The 14,867-nt window shown below is 40.7% G+C and overlaps 1 protein-coding gene across 1 annotated transcript in view; it reads right to left on the reverse strand.

Moving 5' to 3' along the window:
- Positions 1–9,488, reverse strand: part of lrrc4ca (leucine rich repeat containing 4C, genome duplicate a) — a 236,114-nt gene extending 226,626 nt beyond the window's left edge. The window contains exon 1 of the mRNA XM_054733213.2: positions 8,784–9,488. The gene's annotated coding sequence lies outside the window, so the exon portion shown is untranslated. The remainder of the gene's footprint in view (positions 1–8,783) is intronic.
- Between the last annotated feature and the right edge of the window lie 5,379 nt (positions 9,489–14,867).

Raw genomic sequence — 14,867 nt, forward strand, 5'->3', positions numbered from 1 at the left:
TAAACCAGGAAGTGAGAGGGACCAGCTGCTGCAGACAGGTGACGCTCACCTGAGCCTGAACCATAGGAGCCTCCTCAGCCATCAGACCTTCTGACTCCAGTTCAGATGCCACCTTGTTGATGTCCCTCAGGCGGGACTCGTTGGCCTTCAGGTCCTGCAGGACAAAAGCACCTGCTGATTATCACCTGAGCTGATCTGACAGCTGCTGCTGGAAGACGGAGAGGAGGAAAAGTCCGACCTTCTGGAAGTCGTCAAACTTCTTCTGCAAGACCTCGACCTGCTCCAGGTCCGACCCGTCTCTCCATCCTCATTCAGCTAAAGACGCGAGTTCAAGTAAAACAACCTAAAGTCACACAAACACAAAGCAGGTGTGGAGATGTTCGCTTGTCCCAACGTCCATGAAGCTCCCACAGTTTAGTCTTCACTTCCTCACCAGCGAAGTGACCTGGACCCAAACAAAGTGAGCCAGAACCTGCAGACACCTCAGAAACATGTCAGGACCAGACCTGCTCTACCTTCTTCCACCATGGTCTCTCTTTTCTGGGTGACAGCCTTGATGCGAGGTTCATGACCTGTGATCTCAGCCTGCAGAGCCTGGTGCTTCTTCAGCAGGTTCTGGACACCAATCAGGTCCTTCCCTGAGGACACATGTTAGAGTTCAGCATTATGCAGTAGACAGACCAGTTTAACCCAGGGGTTTCTTTCTTCTACAATCTGCTCTTTAACTGTATTATTTCCTGCTATTTCAGCTGTTAACTTTATTTTTTCTGTAAGTGTTTTTCTCCCCAGAAGAAGCTACAACGATGTTCTGCTGAGCTGTGGTGGCCTCATGGAGGGGGCCATCGTCTAGCACACTGCTGCTAACCACTTAATCATTCTCCCTCTCCTGATAATAACATTTTACTTTCTTTGATGTTGGATGTGCTACTACTAGTTTACCCGTTTAATTATAGATTCACTAGGAAAAATACAATAAAATTTATCTCTCGCCAAATAGAATATTTACTAAGAAATCACAATGTAACGTGTGTGTGTGTGTGTGTGTGTGTGTGTGTGTGTGTGTGTGTGTGTGTGTGTGTGTGTGTGTGTGTGTGTGTGTGTGTGTGTGTGTGTGTGTGTGTGTGTGTGTGTGTGTGTGTGTGTGTGTGTGTGTGTGTGTGTGTGTGTGTGTGTGTAAAAGCCATGTGTAGTGTTTATTTATAAAGCATATGTTGTTGGATTTTATCCAGAATCGAGTCTTTGAAAATATATAGTTTAATTACAGTTTGATTTATTTGACATCTGTATAATGTTTATTATTTTGTTTTTTCCCCCTAAATACCTAACGTTTGAGTTTAACATGAATATCGGTCATTCATCCCAATACATGAAGTTACACATTTTAAATTTTAATAGGGGAAGACTGCAGGAGGGAGCAGTAAAATACAGGGGGTCCCCTGCAAAAACTAACTTTATGAGTCTGATGAAACTTGCTGGTGTTCCCGCTGCTTCTTCGGTAAACAGCGCCAACAAAAACAAAGAAACTTGGGATCTTGTTGGCGTGGCGGTGGGATTTAAGGGAAACGCTGTATGCCCTATAGACTTCTCAACGAGCTGCAGTATTTCTCCGGTCAGATCTGTCTCCGAGTTCCACGAGCGGTCAGCCTGCAGCAGCGAGGCGCCGCATCGGTCAGCCTGCCCGGCCTGACCGCTGGGGATTACCGGATGAAAGAATGGAGCACAGAAGTGTCCCCCCAAGCGGCGCGCCCCGTCATATTTCAACCCATTTTTATCTTAAATGCACTGGGTTTTACCCATCGAAATATGCCCTCTTAATTATTTTACCGTATTTTACATTTAAATTTCATGGTTAAACAGTACATGCTACATGTTAAACTGATAGTCACCTAGCTACTTCGGTAAACTCAGCTAGTTTAAAGGCAGCAGTGACATAAAATACAAATATAGATTTTAACTTACCGAAAAAAATGAAGTGGAGACTCCTTGGACGCTCTATTAGTGCAATTAATACCACAGCAAGTCATTTTGTCCAACAATTGCACCAATATTATCCAAAACAGAATTCACAAGCACAGAGACTCAAAATCCCGACACAGTTTCCAAGCCAGACCGAGGCTGTACTGAGGCCTTTCCACGGAGCTAGCTATGTGGTCACGTGGGTCTGAGGCGGCGGTCACGTGTGTCGGATGCTCATTAATTATACAGAATTTTAGGCTTTCAATACACTTAAACAGAAGAGTGAGAAAAAAATTCACCCCCCTCAGAGTTGTCATGAGTATAAACTAGATAATTTAGACAAAAAAACATTTTTTGAACCAGGCTGTAAACATGTTTATTTCTGCTGTGAAAATGGCATTTTTAACATGGGAGTCAATGAGGATTTGCTCGCTTCTGGTACCAGCCCCCAGCGGATGAGGGTGGCACTGCAATTTTTCTTACTTCCGGGTTGGGACCATTTTCTGAGCGGCATTGTGGGGGCTTGGTCTTTCCCCATGTGTCTCCTGATATCCTACATCCCTCTCTAGATTCCCCTTTTGTGTCTCATAGCACCCTCTTGTGTCCTTTGTCTGCATCTCATTCATGTGTCTTAACATGGGAGTCAATGAGGATTTGCTCGCTTCTGGTACCAGCCCCCAGCGGATGAGGGTGGAACTGCAATTTTTCTTACTTCCGGGTTGGGACCATTTTCTGAGCGGCATTGTGGGGGCTTGGTCTTTCCCCATGTGTCTCCTGATATCCTCCATCCCTCTCTAGATTCCCCTTTTGTGTCTCATAGCACCCTCTTGTGTCCTTTGTCTGCATCTCATTCATGTGTCTTCTGTTTGTAGCCCTTCAGGTCATCCCCAGCCCCTCCAGGTGTAGCTCCAGCCTTTTTGTCCCCAGCTTCCTACTGGTTTTCTTCATGTTCTCTTGGCCTCCCCACCATATTTCTATAGGTCTATTATTTCAGTTTTTTGTATGCCCTTCTCAGCTAGGTGTGTGTGTGTGTGCGTGCGTGCGTGCGTGCGTGCGCGCGCGTGCGTGCGTGCGTGTGTGTGTGTGTGTGTGTGCGTGTGTGTGTGTGTGTGTGTGTGTGTGTGTGTGTCCTTCCCCAGTCAGGTCCGGTGTCCTCCCCTGCTCCTTCCTGCTCCTCCTCCCTGATTGGTTATTGCCTTCACCTGGTTCTCTCCCCACACACCTGCAGCTCATCTGCCTCCCATTATGCCCCAGTCTATAAAGCCCTGTCTGTTTCTCATTGTCTTGTCGGTCTATTGTTGTTTGTCAGTGTTGTTTTGGTGCTTTGTGTGAGCTTCCTTTCCCGTCCCCAGTTTGTGCTCTAGGTGTGCTCTGTTCTCATGTTCTGGATTTTTGGATTTTGGCTCCCTGCCTTTTTTGACTTATTTTTGTTCATCCTACAATAAAGGACTTTTTCTTTATATCAACTCCTGCCTCGTGTCATCCTGGGTAACTGCATTTTGGGTTCAAACCATCCTCTCAACGTGACATCTTCGAGACTGTCATTCCCTTTATTTCCTCCTCCTGTTTTGACAGTCTGTGAAACGTGCCATTTGCTGTTCAACAGAAGAGTGTGTTGTACATAAACATCAAAACACCAATACCCAAAGGTCATATTTGGTACTGAAGACACCCTACATCTCATTCAAGACCAAGTTCACTCTTTTTTCAACACATTTGCAGTGACCTCGAGTATAAATAAATGTCTTTTCTGTGGGAACAAGCTCTGGCATTCTCCAGTTTCAGCAAGATGCAGTTAGTCAGAGAGGAGGGGAGTATGGCAGGATTTGGAGTTATTTCCTGATATCTAATTGTTAATTGGTTTCTAATTCCTCTAATTAGCTAACAGCAACACAAGTCTACCACTAACATGTTCTCACTTTCTTCTTGTCATATATCAATGCATGGTCAGGCTCCTTCAGCATCACATACCATCACACAGGGCTGTCTCTTTCAGAATAATAAAGCTCCCTAAATGTTTATATTTGAAGACGTTAGAACATGGAAGAGGAGCTTGTTCCATCTTTTGGTATTGGAAAATAAAATGTTATATGGTTTATGACAGCGGATCTAGTTGTACATTCTTAATTGATTTCTCATTAGATTTCAGTTTTGTGATGAACTGGCAACCTGTCCAGGATGTCCGCTACCTGTTTGTCTGAAGACCGCAGGAGATAGGCGTCAACCCCCCCGCGACCCTGCATGGATACGTGGGTAAGGAAAATGTTTTGATAGACTTTTATTTTAACGTATTTTGTCCTGCTTCTCTGAATAAATGCAGTTTTATCATCTGGTTTATATCGACAATTTTTTTCAAGCTCTAAATTATGTTTATTATTTTTTTAACAACAGAAAACAGCTATCTGGATATGAAAGAAGAACCATGTGGGGAGTCCCATTAGTTGTAAAACACTGATGCGTGTGTGAAATTTGTTCTGCGCATTTGGCCAATCTCCCGGGGAAGCAGTGAGCCGCAGACACAGCCACAACCTGGAACCATTTGGTGGCATTGGGTCCCAATTTATTTTATTTTTTTGGTCTTTGGTATGACCCGGCTGGATTTCAACCCTGATTTCCCAGTCTCAGGGCAGACACTCTACCTCTAGGCCACTGAGCTCGTATTTGCGATTATGGAAAGATTAACTTTTTTTTTCCAATAAAAACAAAAGTAACCAGTGTATTATCTTTTATTAAGAAATTACCAGATGTATCCTGGCGTCTAGCTTCCCATTTCCATTGCCTAATGTGTCCAGCTTGATACCTTCTAAAGAAAAATATTTGCTATCGTTTAGATTGCTGCTATAAAACTAACATTACGTGAAGTTTATGATAAAACACAATCATCTTCTAATTCATGCAGGGAACAATGGCAGAAGACTATTTTCATGTTTAGCTTGCATGTGAAACTCAAGAGTGACCAATCTAATTTCTGCAATAAGAAGTAAAAATGGTTTCTCAGTGAACTTGGTTTTTAAGGAATGTCAAAAGTTTGCAAATTTCACAGTTTCATGTTGAGTTTAAACGATTATTTTTGGGGAGAAAGGCAGCATTATACCACATGACAACTATACATTTGTATAATTTTTGTTTGTTTGTTTGGACTAATCATGACATTTTTTTAACCTAAAATGTAACCAGTTTGTAATCAAACTTAAATACCAAATAAGCTTTTCATTTGTCCCAAACACAGACTATGTAAAATTAGTTAAAAGCTTATATTTGTATTTATGAGCACTCCAATTAATTCCAACAAATGCCAGTTAGACTCAAGTGCAAAGGTTACTGGTTTAAAAGTGAAACAGACACCTCCATCTAGCAACATCCTACAGCTCTTGCTGGGAGACCGAACAGTGGTCCCAAATCAAACCCCTTCAGCAAGTTTTGAGTCCGTCCTAGGGTTTCCTTAAAGAGGGATGTAGCGAGCAAAAAGCTCCAGAAAAACACAACAACAATGCATCTCAGATGACATCACATTATCACTTAGGTAAAGCCCAGCCACACTTTTCAGGAAAATCATGAGGTAAGGCAATGCTAACCCCTCCGTTCCACTGCACAAGAAAGTGTCGCGAAATGTACTACGTGGCAATTAGCCGCCGTTATAGTGGATGAGTTCCTTTCCACCGGCAGCCAAGTGTGATGTTTTAGATGCGCCCCGGAAACAAGGGGACACTATCAGTAGGGTTTTGAGTCTATTTTTGACATGCCAAGCTTCCAAATAACAAACTGCAGGTTAGATTGAGCCAGACAGGAAGTTAAACACAACAGCAGAGCAGAACATCTGAAAACATTGAAAATAAAAGTCAAGTGCATCATTTTTGGTGAACTTCTGTAACCAATGTAAACAGAACAGAAAATAACACACAAGCTTGTTTTGATGCATGCAGCTATCTTTCTTCTGGTTTATTATTGTGTGTGGACTTCTGAAATCACACGTGTTTTAGCAATGCTGTGATTTATGTGATGTCACAGGATCAGCTGTGTGGAACAGGTTCACTCCTGTTGCACGTCAGAATGGCTCCTGGTTGGGAATAAGCTCGTGGGAAGAACGTGTTATGTTATGCGGTTACGTTTATGGCCAGTGGAAAGCCGGGGTAAGGAGCATCTTGGTTCAAAGACATTAGTCATCACACAATCAGATATATCCATGCCCAGTGAAAAATTCAAGACCTGATTCATGCACACCAATATAACCTACCCGTAAAACCAGTTTAGATTATCAGATGGGATAAAAATGAATCTGTAGTGATTTCAGCTTGTATCCAAGATCATCATGATACAAAGGTTACCTGGGGGGTATTAGAAGACAGTGCTTTGCCTTTCAGCTCTTCTCCTTTTCCAAGACAAACTGGGGAAATAAAACCATTCCCACTAATAGACCCCCTTTCTACAAGTCTATCTGCATCCCACCATTCCATGCAAATAAGACACCAAGATAAGGAAACCATTCCTCTTGAGACTGAGACTCACTCCAGATTTGGAGGGAGGATTCCACCATTTTCTACTATGCAATAGTTTTTGCAAAATAGCCTTTGGCATCTCAAACCAGACCCCTTTCTCACCACAATCCTCAGGACCCTGTCAGTGAAAAACAGGATCAGAGATAAGAGGCAGTCCTGGTGATGTCTAGCTCGCACTAAGAACCAGCTCCACTTCATGCACCAAGGGACTAGATGACCACACATCCCTGCAACACCCGTCAGCCCTGACTTTAACTAAAATGCATTAAACAATTTGGCAAATAGTTTGGGATCTTCAGTTAAGTTTTAAAGTAAAACATGCATCATTTGATCTGATTATCATTGACTACATCATTTGATAACACTTTCTGTAACCTTCTGGAATAAAGTCTAGTAAAATATTATGGCATTTGTGAAATATATCATCATGTTTTAAACAAATTAAGGTCAATTAACATGATTTCTGGAACAGAAAAAAAAACTGCCAAGTTTGTGGTTACTGTAGTTGCAACACAAGCTTGAAGAGCAGATTTAGGTAAACGCCAGTCGTGGATCCCACTAGAGGTCCACCTTTGTGTTTCTGTATCTCACTTGTTTTTGAGGCTGCTCCTGTTGTTTTCCATGTTCAATAATATATGGCACATATGCTTGCTACTGAGACAAATGTATTTGGTATGGGATTTGTGCTGGATTATGCTTCAAAAGAATGGCTTACAGTCTATTGTTTAGTGCTGGCAAGTGTGGTTCCCCATAGGGGCTCTCATTTGGAGCATTTTCTGTTTGAAACAAAAAATAGAAACAATTTTATGCTATTCTGTATTATTTTAGAGAATTTATGTATGGATGCTGTTAAAAACCACATCAACCTAAAGTAAACCCAGAACATGATCGTTTGTGAAATTACCCGGGTGCAATCATCCATGCATAGGCAGCCAAGCAAGCTGCTATGTCATGTGACATCTTTTTTTTTTTACTTTTAAAGGGTGATGAGCGGATGGATCGATTCTTTTAAGTGATTGTGTTGTAAATAAAGGTTTTCATCAAATGAAGTATGTTGCTTCTGATTTTTAATGATGGAGCAACCAATTCCGTTGTGCATGGGTGAATAATTCTCCTCATATCTTAATCAGTAACAATTAGTGGCCTTTCATCATAACCTCACTGCTTTGAAAATCACAAGTGACATCGAGGGTGGTGCACACTGGTTCATCACAACAAGCTCTCTCATGGGTGCAGCACTTGTCCAGAATCGGAGGCATCCTGATTGCATGCAGACAGACAATGGTGTAATCTAAACACGTGCACAATGCTTCATATTATCTCAACAGGCCTGTGGGTAAAATGAGTACAGCAGAGGTAAATAAGACACCCACCTCCAGCCCTCAAGTCCCACAAGACATGAGCCAACTGTGTTGTACTCAACTCTCAGCCTGTTTACTTCCCATTTATCAAAACGTGTAATTATAGCCGATTTAATGAGGTCAAATTAGGCTAAAGTGATCTGCAACTGAAGTTGGCTGGTCAGGAACAATATGGCTTGTATGACACACAAATGTGTGTTTAACAACAAGAGACAATGTTCAGCTCCAAGCTGGAGATTGATTTTCATCCCTCTCCTGTAATTGATTCTGAAAATTTTGAAGGACATTATTCATTTATGTGTCTCATTGATGAATGTACCACTGATTACCTGAATCACTAGTATGTATTGAATTCTGTTCATGTCCATCATGCTAACAGGTTATTTACCTGAACATGGGAACTTCAGTAACACTTCAAAATAAGAGTTCCTAAGAATACTCAGGACATTATTTAGCATTAATATACAATGGGTCCCTTTATTAATGTTACTTAGTGCAATATTAAGGATTAATAAACAGACGTGGGTTAAGTGTCTTGCCCAAGGACACAACAGCATAATTCTCTGTCCAGAGCCGGGATCAAACCTGCAACCTTCTGATTACTGGACAACCCACTCAACCTGTTGAGCTACTGCTGCCCTAATTTATTAAGTAGTTGTTAATACTTTATTTAGTAGTTTATTGATGCTTAAAATACACTAAATAACATTAGGAAACGGACCCTTTTGTAAAGTGTCCAAGTGTAAAAAATGTCTTAAAATAACTCACAATGCAACAGTAAATCTGTCATTTTATGTTAGATCCAGCAAATGTCTTTAAAAAAAATTTAAATGCTAATATTTCCATATTTGAACTTTGTAATATCTGAAGCAATATGATTAGAAATGGAAAACATTCAATTTTCAAACAGACTCCAGGTCTAACATCTGCAACAGCAACCTGCAAAACATTTTAAACTTTTTTTACTCACCAGCTTGTTATGAATCCCAGCTGAGGGCGGCTTCAGAGTCTTGCCTTTAAAGTTGACCCCAAAACAAACAAAAAATAACATAAAACAAGAAGACAAAGCGGTGTAGCAGTGATGATGGTGATGCCGGACCAATGGAAAGTCTCTTTCAGGGTAACTTTCTAAGTAATTCCATGGACTTCTTTCCACAGCACAAGATGCACCGCTGCATAAAACACAGGAATTCACTGTGAAGTGCTCAGACGATTCACTTAATGTGCCGAATACTTCTTGAGTCCTTTGCAGGTCCTAATGTCTGACCCTTTAAAGAGACAGGCACTAATTGTCATTCAAGCCATGCTTTCCATCGGCATGAATATTCCTTCAAATCAAGCCAGAGGAAAGCTGAACAAAGAATCGAGGGGCAAGTAAAACAAAAATGCAAGGCAAATCTGGAAAAACCACCAACAGTATTCCAGAAATCATTTTAGTGGCGGCATTGGAGGGGTTTTGTACTTCCGATGTGCATCCTCTGATCGTCCACTTTTCCGTGTCCACCTTGTCTCCAGCTGCGGTGGAGGCATTGAGTGGCAGAGCGGTGTTGAGTGCCACCGCTGCTGCTGCGTCCTTCCTCTAACCGCAGCAGTCTCTGCTCAAATAAATGCCCGTTCTGTCACAGTTCTCTGCTGCAATGCATTAGATTCATCCTTCCCCTCTCGTGCACTCCCTCCCTCTTACTCTTCTCCTCCCTCCTTGCTCACTCTTGTTCCTTCACTTTAGCTCAGTCACATGTGAGGAGAGTCTTGAATACAAATAAGATCCTTTTAAAGAAATGATTGTTCTTGAATTTGAGGATTTTTCTTTTTTGAGGAGTCTGAGTGAGCCGACATCAAAAAATTAGACCTGCTACTTTTTGATGAGTCGTACCTCAAGTGAACTCTGCTGTCTGAGCACTGTTCTGACTTTAGAATTCAAGTTATGCACACATATCTCTGTAATGCTTGATAAATATATAAATACCCAACTATTGAGTTCATTCTGAAGACATAAGTGACCATCATCCTAAGCAGTGGTCTTCAACTTGTGGACCGTGGCCCTCCGAGGGATCACAATTAAACTTAGTACAGTCACAAATGTGTCTTTAATGAGGTTGTGAGGTTACATAAATAATATCTTTAGACATTATACTTCTAAAATGCCAAGTACACCCTACAATGTAAAACAAAGAGAGTAAGTACAACAGCCTACAACTGCTATTTATTCATTGCAAATACATGCTTGCAACTGATCACTTTTTAGTGTGATTGCAGGTTGAATTTGGGGAGAGGCGGCCATGTTGATTGGGCCCTGTTCCAATATTCACACTGCACCCTACAGTCTTGTGCAAAGTGCACTTAGAGCAAGTGCATAGTGAGGCTTTGAGTGTGTAGTACACAAGTGTGCAAATATTGCCAAATTGGGACAGTGAGGATTGCATCATCAACCTTGATGCATGCCGGGAATCTGGTCACTGTTCGTGCTGCTGTTTTTCACATCTTCAACAATTTTCAAACACTTATTTGACAAACTTTACATTCATTGCTACATTAAATCATATTCTCATTTTCTTTTTCTTTTTGGATAATAGAGGAAAAAATACAAATCTGGTTCCAGTATTGAAGATTAGATTTTCCACTAACATTCTCAATGTTTATTTTTCCTGACTGGAAGGGTGTCATGAATTTTATCAATATGTTTACCAATAAACCCATTTCCTGCAGCTAGAGAGAGAGACAAGAATCAATAAGGCAGACATACAACCAAACCATGATTTAGTGGCAAATGCCCAGGGCAAATGCCCTGAACAGCTGGTCACAGAGTTTATTTATGCAAAGAGCAAAGAGATAAGAGAGGAATGGGAGTGGATCGTGTGTGTGTGTGTGTGTGTGTGTGTGTGTGTGTGTGTGTGTGTATGTGTGTGTGTGTGTGTGAATGCTTTCAGGACATTCAGTTAATAAGTCTGTTAATAGGACTAAAATAATGAAATATAAAATTTCCATAACAAAGGGGGAAAAATCTTTCATTTTTAATCTTACCACTCACTGTTCGCTCTGCATCTGTGAAGTTGAACTGGTGGTTAAATTACTGGCATGCTGGTTATCAGTTAACACATTTTTTTCACAAGAAATGTGACACATCTTTCCAACTGGGAAACATTTGGTTGTAATCATGTATGTACATAATAATAAGACATTCAATATTTCAATACTTACAATTGAAAATACACATTTTCATAAAGGGTACTTGAGTCATTGCTCCACCTTCTCAATATTCCCATGCATCAATGAATTATGGATAATACCCTTTGCCAAGTCCACAATGATGGCAAAGTGCAGATCAAGGGTGTAAAGGGGGCGGGGCCATGGTCCGCATTTGAGAATTGGGATATTGTACACACTCAATATTATGCACAGGAATGAGGAAATGTAAGGGCACAAGGAAGGAAATGCAAGTCTTGGGACGGGACCTTGGACACAGGCAAGGGGGCGTCAAGGAAACAAGGTTGGGAACAATTGATCTAAAGGATAAACTAATGTAGGCTATTCCAAATGTTAATTGGATACAGACAAAACCAGCAACCCATTTGTTTTTCTTCTTTGCTTTCTGTTTTGGAAACTTTTTTTGGGGGGGGGCGGTTAGATTATTTAACAAAAGGTTTTAAAATACCTGGTTGTCCTGTCGCTTACTGGGCTTCAACGGTTAGTAACTAGTCTCTGATCTATCAGAACAAATAGAGAATGTACTGCAGCTGTTGCCCCAATCCGTCTGTCATGTAAGATTGCAAAAAAAATAATTTAGAACATACAATTCGATATTCATACTGTCAAAAATAGTAAAATCCACTTTTTTGTGCAAGGGTTGATTTCATTTTAAAGATCTGATAATTGGAGATTTTCATCTTAGTCTGAAATACTCTTGTGGCTTCAATACACAGATCTGTTCTCCAAATTAAATATGCAAGCTGGGTCTTAGGTACACTTGGTGATTCCTCCTGTGTCAATCTCCACAAGTGGATTCAGGACAATGTTTTTGTCTCACTGGAGTCCACAGACTAAAACATATTAAATTAGGTCTGATTGTGGGTCCTGGCATGAGGTCTCACTCTGTCTATCACACTTAAACCAATTGGGCTTCATGAATCTGAGGTAAAGCCCTTGGCACATTAATCAGGTTTGTTTTGGAGCAGCATCCAGAGACTCCATGATAACATTTTCCTTTGGATATTTGAGCCAAAGAAAACACACAAGTCAATCATTCTGCGTAAACAAAGTCAATGCTCATTGATGCAGGGAACAGGGAGGCACATTTTCACACTGATGAAGATTGTAAGTATGGAAAGGACTTGTTTGTTTAATAATCAGCTGTTAATTTAAGATTCACTCCATGTAAAATGTACATTTTTGATCTCTCATTTTTGTATTGTGAAAAAGAAAAGGCTGGAAAGAAACGCACCAGGGTAAAACTAAAAATGCACCCACCTGGGATGTCATATTCACGTTATTTGCCATTTATCAAGTTCGGTCAAGCACGCAAACCCCAGACAGACAGACCAACACAAATGTAAGTCAAGCTTGGAAACAGAGCACACTTTTTATTTGATATATTTGAGCTGTATTTTTCCACCCAGGCATGTCAGGCCATCTACTGGCCATGTCAATTTCTTCAACACACCAGCATCTGATAAACTAATGAATTGACTCCCTTAGAGTGTTTATTCATCTTCCCTTTATTGGTAATAACTTATTAGTGGTCACATACATTTAATTTTGAAGACAAGTTCACAGAGAACCCAGTTTTTACTTTATTTTTTAATTTATTTTTTTATTAAGAATCAGTAACGTTGAGGCTGGACATGAAAATTGTCTCCTACACCAATCCTCTGCATTAGCTTTTGATCGAAAATTAAATGGTGAAACTCTAGGATTTGAAAAGCCTGACAGAGTGATGTCACACTGTCACTTAACATTCATGGAATCAACCATCTTCTTGACACATAACGGGGGGAATGCTGTCGTTGGTTTAGCATCCAGGAAATAGAACATCAACATTGGAAAGTAAACAAAGTCAGTGGTAGTCGCCTTTCTGTCGGCCAATTAGAGATGAGATGTCAGACTATCCGGAAATAAGACTTTAAATCCTGGTGTCTGAAGTTCTCCTCTGATCTGGCATTCTGCTAGTTCCTGAAACTGGTGCAAATGGGTACGACTTACAAAGCATCCATTCGTACTAGAGACCTCTGCAAATGTATTGAATAAACAAGAGTTCCACACCTTTAAAATATGAGTAAAGTTTACCTTTAAGTGATTATTAAATCACCACTTCTTGTATTTAAATTTCATTGCATTTGATATATATATATATATATATATATGTATATATATATATATATATATATATACACTTTCACACAAACAAAGGTTGTGCTGTAAATACAAATTCAGCAGAGGATGAGCTAAACTCAAAACACATTTATATTAAAAGCTACTTGTTTTAAGACAATTAAGACCGAAAAGTTTAAGACGGAAAAGCGGCTGCTTTGAGGAGGAAACTAGAAAATTACTTTCATTACTTCTTATTTGTAATGGTCATTATTGGGGATTATGTGGAAAATGGGATTTTAGTACTTGTGAGGCTTCACTACAATCAAAGCTGAATGCTACAGCAGTTAAATACCCCACTTCATTCCTTCAGAGAAAAAGAAACAAGTCCAGAGCACAAAAAATATATTTTAAATCCTTGGGCTTAGTACTTACATTAGTGAAAACTATTACACGCTTGTTAATGAGGTTTCCCTACCTTCCATGTGCCATTGTTGTTCAGATCATTTAATGTGGGTATAAATTAAATTGTTCACGTAGCTGAAGCACTGTATGAGACTTGCACCAGTTCACCTAATTAAAATTGTTTTTAAATTGAAAAATCTGTGAGATTTTTATCTAAACTTTTCCCTCAGGCTCTTTCTGCACAGAGAAGGGAAACTTTTCCATTCGGCTGATGTTGGGAAAATGCCTGATATCAGAGATGTCTGTCAAGTCATTACACTTTTATTTCAGCTTTTGCGTGACATTGCCTCCAGTCAATTTCCAAAATAATTATTTGCGAGAAGCAGATTCAAATTTTTGTTACTGATCATAAGTCACCAACATGTCTGCCTACATTTGACGGATTTAAACCGACACAGATGCTAAGACATGTCAACGTACCTTTTTTTTAGCTAGATTTGGCTAAGCAGGGGAGAAGGAAGGAAGAACTGTTGAACATCTTGTTCTAGCTGAAGTTCAGTGGCTCATGGAGTGCCAAATAGAGAAGGTGTTGAAATAAGTACAAACTGCTGGCCTACAATCTAGACAGACATGCTGAAGCAAAGTGATTCAGCTCTGCAAGTCAGTCTAGCCACACTCCACTGAAACCTCCACAGTCCCGGTCCATCTAGTGGCTGGCCAATCACAGAGCTCTATCAGTTTGGTGGGTGGGATGTTACTGCGACTAAGTGAAACTAAGGCCCTGTCCACACGTAGACGGGGATCTGCCAAAACGTAGATATTTTTCTACGTTTTGGCCTGTCATCCACACGGAAAAGGTGTTTTTTCACACGAAAACGGATCTTTTTAAAAACTCCGACCAAAGTGAAGATCTGCGTTTTCTCCATTTTGGGTGTCTGCGTGTGGACGGACAAAACCGGAGTTTTAAGGTCTGCAACGTCACTTTCCGCGACAAAAAAATGCTGACATCACGTGTGCGACCTGTGTTTACACTAGCCGGCATCATGGAAGCCCTCAGAGCTGTGCTCTGTCACTACCCGATCCATCGATTGTCCAAGCACTTTTTGCTTGTTTGTTTTTGCAAGCGGAATTACTGCTCCTTGCGGAAGACCACAGACGAAGGACGAGGTTAAGAACGGGGGAAGTACTGCCGCCTACAGGTCTGGCATGTCCTTAACAACGTATTTATCCAGGTATGTGTGGACAGAGTTTTGTTTTAAAACGCGGTGGTGTGGATGCAAGTTTTTGGAGGGGTGGATATTCGTTTTTAAAAAAACCCGGCTACGTGTGGACTAGGCCTAAGATA

The sequence above is a fragment of the Nothobranchius furzeri genome, chromosome 4, assembly GCF_043380555.1.
Source record: "Nothobranchius furzeri strain GRZ-AD chromosome 4, NfurGRZ-RIMD1, whole genome shotgun sequence".
In the NCBI taxonomy this organism is placed as follows: Eukaryota; Metazoa; Chordata; class Actinopteri; order Cyprinodontiformes; family Nothobranchiidae; genus Nothobranchius; species Nothobranchius furzeri.